The sequence below is a fragment of the Scyliorhinus torazame genome, chromosome 15 (genome assembly GCF_047496885.1).
Source record: "Scyliorhinus torazame isolate Kashiwa2021f chromosome 15, sScyTor2.1, whole genome shotgun sequence".
NCBI classification, from domain to species: Eukaryota; Metazoa; Chordata; class Chondrichthyes; order Carcharhiniformes; family Scyliorhinidae; genus Scyliorhinus; species Scyliorhinus torazame.
In genome coordinates, this window is record NC_092721.1 from 126,823,488 (window position 1) to 126,830,365 (window position 6,878).

Genomic DNA, 6,878 nt, shown 5'->3' on the forward strand with positions numbered 1-6,878 from the left:
TGTGTTTTTGGTTGGAATATCTTGTGCCCATGTGAATATTGTTGATGCCTTTCTCAAATCCATGTTGACTTTGCCTTATCAAATTATGATTGTGTCCTAAATAACGGATACTAATCATCATTTCGCTCATACTCCCTTCTAGAATAAAAGACATTTCATAACTTTCAGTTCATAGGGACCATTTTAGCATCTAAGTATTTCTGGAAGATCATAACCAGTGCATTCACTATCACTGTAGCTACCTCTTGTAAAACTCTTGGGTATGGGCCATTCTTTACTAATACTGGTTTCTTAAAGTTTCCCTTCCCTAATCGCTTCTCGGTCTTTTAGCTAAGATCAAATGTAGTATCTGCTCGGCCTTTTGGCTAGGATTTGGTGTGTCTCTTTTGTGGGAACCATGAACTGGATCAATTTGAATTTGGGTTGGTTTTTGGAGTGGGCGGAGAGCTGAATTGGGGGTTTGCCCCTGTCCACACTCTGGGCCCTGGCCTTGTAACTCAGAAAAAGTAATTTTTAAAAAGTTTCCCTTTCCTGCTGAACTCTGGTTCCCCACTATTTCTGAATTGTTTTCTGTGTCTTCTGCCATAAAGATACAAAGAGGCAGATTTTAATCTTGGAGGCGGGAATCAGGAGCCAGGGACTTCCTGACATTACAATCCAACATCCTGTCCAGCAATACCCACTCACACTATCTTCAAGGCTTAGATGGAAGTGGGTGATGCTGAGGCCCACCTCCATTTGCTTGGACATCAAGCCAGGTCTAGAGATGAGTGAGCCCCCCTAAATGTCACACATATTTTCCTCACCCTTCTTACCCCATACTCCTCCCTTCATCCACTCAATCCCACTCACATCTCTTCATCCCAGGTATCCCCTCAACCTCTCAACCCTCTCACTTCTTCTCACTCTCTACAAGAAGAAATCTCCAGAGCTGAAACAGTAAAGCATTTGAAGCCAGCAAGAAGCTAATGCCCTTAGTGTTGGGTTGGGTTACTGGGTTATGGGGATAGGGTGGAGGTGTTGACCTTGGGTAGGGTGCTCTTTCCAAGAGCCGGTGCAGACTTGATGGGCCGAATGGCCTCCTTCTGCACTGTAAATTCTATGATAATCTAGAAACAGATAAACAGATGACTGAGTGAAATTCAATGATGGTGAAAGCTCAATGATTTGAAGTAGCCAAAAAGATGGCTGAGCTTAACTTCAATGAAAATTTGAATTAGAAGGGGACAATTCACACAGTCAAAGCTATTATGCAAAGCAAAATAACACATTGTCCAGTGGATCATATACTGTTATGCATCTGAAGCGTTTTCCACTTTCACAATGCTGTTCAAATTAATGGTCAAGCATATTTTCAAAACAAAGTGTTATAATGAATCAGCAGATATAGCAACTCATTATCACATGTGAAGTTGGTAACCACTTTTGAACTTACCTGTAATACAATTTCTGACTCCAAAACATGGTTTCTCCCATGGTTCAGGAGAGCTATGTGCTAACCCTAACCCACATTGCCTTCGACATCCAACCCAACTACCTGAAATTGTAGGGCCTCTGACATGCACATTTCCACTATGGAGACAGCAATGTTGGGACAGCTGGATGTGGGCTCGTGACCTGCTCCCTCTCCTGTGCTGGACAAAATTGTTGGTGCCAGGAATGGGGGTAGGAGTCCTGGAATCGGATCCTGCCCACTTCTTTTCTTGCCCACCTGATGTGGGTTGGCCTCACATCAGGACAGGATAATCCAGCCCAAAGTATTTGCTCAATGTCCTTGTGATTTCTTTATTCTGCATTATAATTTCTCCTGTCTCTGCCTCTAAGGAATCCATGTTTACCTTTGCTTATCTTTTCTTATTTACTTACCCGTGGAGACCTTTACAGTCTGTGCTTTATGTGTTTGACATTCTGCTGTAGGCACTTGGTGGAAACAATTCAAAATCAAGCAAAGTAGATACGTACAATTTGCTTTTGTTCTGATGAATATTTCATTTTTTTTTCCTTCAGGCTACTTTACTGAAATCCACAAACTGTAACAGATTTTTATTGCTTTTTATGATCGGTGATAAAATGTGGTGATATACTTCATAGTGTATTTTATATGGAACCTCGTCTGAAATGCTGTACACCTCATGGAGCTTTTACTCTTGGACTTCACATTTAGAGTGCGACTTAAGCGAGAGAAGCGACAAGGCCATTAAGTCACGGGAGAGGCCAAAATCGAGAACGGCGCTGGTTGCCAATCTGTTGCAATCCAACCGGCCCACTCCTCTTGCCGATCAGGATCCCACCAAAGCATGGCAAGAAACCAATAATCACCACTTAAGCCCAATCTCCATGCAACTAACAGGAGTGACCCTGTAATGATCCACAGGAGGCAGGGGTTCAGTCACCACACCAGTATTTATTTGCAATAACTTATATCCAAGAGCAGCTCCAAACAGTGCTGCTAGTATTCCAGTCAACTTAAGACTGGTTCACAAAGCCTACACAGGTGTTTATATGGGCCCCCTCAATGAGCTATCATTGAGGGAGCTCATGCTCCAATTGGCCAACCAATAATGCCAATTGGAGGTCATTACACCCCTCCCCCCCCAAGGTCCGAGGAATTCCTGCCAGCTGGCATTCCTCTGAGCTTCTTCCTGCTCCTCCTGTCCGGGTCTGTCACCTCTGTGTCGTCCGCCGGGTCGTTCTCCGACGTGGGTGGGGTGTACCTTATAGGTGCCCGTCTTTTCCTTGACGACCTCCTTGGAAGTTGTTCTTCCTCCTCCTCGGGGAGAGGTGTCGCGGCGGCCTCGTCGAACGTGTCCATCTCCGACTCTGACGACTGGATGACGGGGTCTGGAGAAATTGCTCGGGGCTGGGGATCTTTCCCGTCTGAGCTATCCCAGCTTGAGGCGGTCCTGCTTTGACTGCCTCCAGGTGTGGTTCTGCTGCCCTTATTTGGTCTAGGTGTTTCTTCAGCACCTTACCTCCTATCAAAACTTTATATGATATGGGCCCTGTTTGGGACTCTCCCGTGCCTTTGACCCACATTGGTCCATTCCCATAATTCTTGACCCAAACCGGTGCCCCCACCTGGAAATGTCTTTGCTGCCGACTATTATCATGCCCCCTGCGTTGGACCTCCTGTTGTTTCTCCACTTTCCCCGTTAAATTTGGTAAAAGGAGACTCAGCCTCGTTCGCAGCCGCCTTCCCATTAAGAGTTCAGCTGGCGGTATGCCCATTGTGGAATGCGGTGTGGTCCTGTAATCAAACAACCAGTGGAAGAGCTTTGTGTCCATTGACACTGCCGGCTGCTTCTTGAGTCACGCTTTTAGTGTCTGGACCGCTCTCTCTGCCAGGCCGTTGGATGGTAAGGGGCCGTTTTGATGTGGCGGACTCCGTTTCCCTTTAGGAATTTTCCAAATTCCCCACTTGTGAATGCCGTTCCGTTGTCCGACACCAATACCTCCGGAAGTCCATGTGTTGCAAACGAGGCCCTGAGCTTTTCAATTGTCGATGCTGTGCTTGCCGCGTTTACCCGGTGGACGTCCAACCATTTGGAGTGGACGTCCACTATCACCAAAAACATTGAGCCCATGAAAGGGCCGGCATGGTCAATATGCAGGCATGTCCACGGTCTGCCTGGCCATTCCCACCGGTGCAATGGCGCAGCTGGTGGCACTATTTGCCCCTGTTGGCACTCCTGGCACCGACGTACCAAGGCTGCTATGCCTGTGTCCAATCCTGGCCACCAAACGTAGCTTCGAGCGAGCATCTTCGTTTTAGACACCCCTGGGTGTCCGTGATGTAACTCGGTTAAGATTGCCCGACGGCCCTGAGCTGGGACTATTACCCGGGCTCCCCATAATAGGATACCGTCTTCTACGGTTATTTGGTCCCTTCTGTTCCAGTATGGGTGCATCTGGGGCTCCACTGGTCTCTCCAGTTCCCCTGTTAGCAGCAAATGCTTCATCTTGGCTAAAACTGGGTCTTTTTGCGTCCACAACCGAATATGTTGTGCGTCCACTGGTAGGGTGTCCAAAGAATTTAGAGTCATTACTGTCTCCTCTACTTTCGGTATGAGCAGCGGGGTGTCTGGGAGGGGAAGTCTGCTCAAAGCATCTGCAGTTGCTACTCGCGTTCCCGGTCTGTGCTCCAGAACGTATCTATACGCCGCCAGTAGCAACGCCCAGCGTTGGATTCTAGCTGATGCAATCGGGGGTATTGACTTGTCTTCTTTTAATAACTCTAATAACGGCTTGTGGTCCATCTCTATGGTGAATCTCCGCCCGTACAGATACTGGTGACATTTATTTTTTACTGCAAATATCACCGCCAGTCCTTCCTTCTCGATTTGGGCGTACTTTCTCTCAGCCATCGCCAAGGTCCTCGAAGCATAGGCTATTGGCCGTTCTTCCCCATTCCTTCCTCTATGGGCTAAGATGGCTCCTACCCCATAAGGTGATGCATCACACGTGACCACCAACTCCTTCCTTGGGTCATAATGCTCTAGGACATTTTCGGATGACAGCTGTTCCTTAATGTCCCTAAATGCTCGGCTTTGGTGGGCGGACCGTTTCCATTCTTGTCCCTTTTTTAGTAGCTGGTGGAGAGGTTCGAGGATGGACGCCCTATTTGCCATAATATGTTAACAATCCTAGTAATGATCGTAGCTCCTGGACCGTGGTAGGAGCTGGGGCTTCTTTTATTGCCCTTACTCGGTCTTCCAATGGGTGTAAGCCCGACTCGTCTACTTTATATCCCAGGTACGTCACTTGTGGGGCCAGAAAAACACATTTTTCTCTTTTCAGCCGTACGCCTGCCTTTGCGAAACGCCTGAGCACTTCCTCCAGGTTCCTTAAGTGTTCCCAGTTTGTCCTACCCGTGATTAAGACATCATCCAAATAAATCGCCACCTGCGGTAGTCCCTGCAGAATATTTTCCATCGTACGCTGGAATATAGCTCAGGTTGATGACACTCCGAAGGGTAGCCTAGTATAACGAAAAAGTCCCTTCAGGGTGTTGATCGTAGCGAACTTCTGGGAATCCTTGTCCAGTTTTAACTGCAGGTAGGCGTGGCTCATGTCCAGTTCCGTGAACAAAAGCCCACCTGCCAATTTGGCATATAGGTCGTCTATTTTCAGTATCGGGTGTTTGTCCAGCAGTACGTATTTGTTTACCGTCTGTTTGAAATCTCCACAGAGACGTATCGAGCCGTCTGGCTTCAAAATTGGCACCACCGGCGCTGCCCATTCCGAGAACTGTACTGGTCTGATAATGCCATCGCGCCGTAACCTTTCTATTTCAACATCTACTTTCTTCCTTAATGCAAAAGGTACCGGCCTGGCCTTACAAAATTTCGGAAGGGCTTCTGGGTCCACGTGCAAAGTTGCTTTGGCGCCTATAATTTCCCCCAAACCTTCTTGGAAGACCTCTGGGTATTTTTGGAGTACTCCATTCAACTGCTCGCTTCCACTCTGGAAAATTTTCATCCAATCTAAGTTTAGGTCTTTCAGCCAGTTCCGTCCTAAGTTCGGTCCGGAGCCCTCTACTATCGTCAATGGTAATCTGAGCAATTATTTGTCATATTCCACGAGTACATGAGTCGTGCCTAGAACTTCCAGGGGTTCCCCCGTGTAGGTTTTAAGTTTCGTCAATGTTTTTGTTAGGGTTTGGCTGGAGTCCATCTTTGATTTTTTAAAATGCTGCCACTCCCATTACTGATACGGCCGCACCCGTGTCTATTTCCATTATTGTCGGCCGACCGTTCACCCGTGGGGTAATCTTAATAGGTTCTGCTTTCTTCGTTGCAATATTATACAACTGTTCCCCTTCGGAGGAGGATGGGGCATGTAGGTTGTGTACTTCCCTGCGTCCCCACCTGCTATTCCTCTTTTGCCACCTCCTTCTAGGGTTTCTGTCGCTGTTGCCCCACTCTGTCTGGTGCCAGAAACGGTCCTTCTCTGTTTGGGGAGCCTCAGCCGATAGTTCCCTCTGTCTCCAGTTAGTCCTAGCAGACTTGGGGGCAGTTCTGGGGTTTTCCTTTGGCCCTCTGTTCCTCAGGCTTTTCCTGAGGGCGGCTATCTGGTAGTTGGACCCATTGTGGTAGTCCCTCTCCCAGGTATCTACCTCCATTGGCGTGCCCTGTAGTTCCTGCGCCCCACTTGCTGCCTTTTCTAGGGACAGTGCGAACTGTAATGCCCGCCTGCAATCTAACTGCGTTTCCACCAACAGGCGCTTCTGTATTTAGAGGTCATTTATGCCACACACTAACCAGTCCCGAAGCATTTCATTTAGCGTTGGGCCGAACTCACATTTTTCCGCCAGCCTTCTCAGGCGGGTCAAGAAATTTGTGACGGACTCTCTGTCTTCCCACTTCGTTGTGTAGAATCTGTACCTACTCAAAATGAGGGGTGGTTTTGGGTCATAGTGCTCTTCCACCAATTTCGTTAATTCTTGGAAAGGTATCGTGTCCGGCGTATCGGGATAAGTTAGACTCCGTATAATGGCGAAGGCTGAGGGTCCGCACGCCGACAGCAGTATAACCCGTTTCCTTCCGTCCTCCGTTATCTCATTGGCCTGGAAAAAGTAACATATTCTCTCCACATACTGGGACCAGTCCTCAATAGTCGGGTCGAATGCATCTAAGTTCCCAAAAAGAGGCATTTTTGAAAGAACAAGGCTTACCCTCCGAGTGCGGCAGCTGGTCTCCGCAAGGTTCTTTGTTTACCTCGTCGCCACTGTAATGATCCACAGGAGGCAGGAGTTCCGACACCACACCAGTATTTATTTGCAAAAACTTATATCCAAGAGCAGCTCCAAACAGTGCTGCTAGCATTCCAGTCAACGTAAGACTGGTTCACAAAGCCTACACAGGTGCTTATATGGGCCA

General features: G+C 47.8%; 1 non-coding gene across 1 annotated transcript; it reads left to right on the top strand.

Moving 5' to 3' along the window:
• Window positions 1-310: 310 nt before the first annotated feature.
• On the top strand, window positions 311-509 carry LOC140392202 (U2 spliceosomal RNA). Its single transcript, XR_011935267.1, has one exon. It is a non-coding gene; the product is annotated as a U2 spliceosomal RNA (small nuclear RNA).
• The last annotated feature ends 6,369 nt before the right edge of the window (window positions 510-6,878 follow it).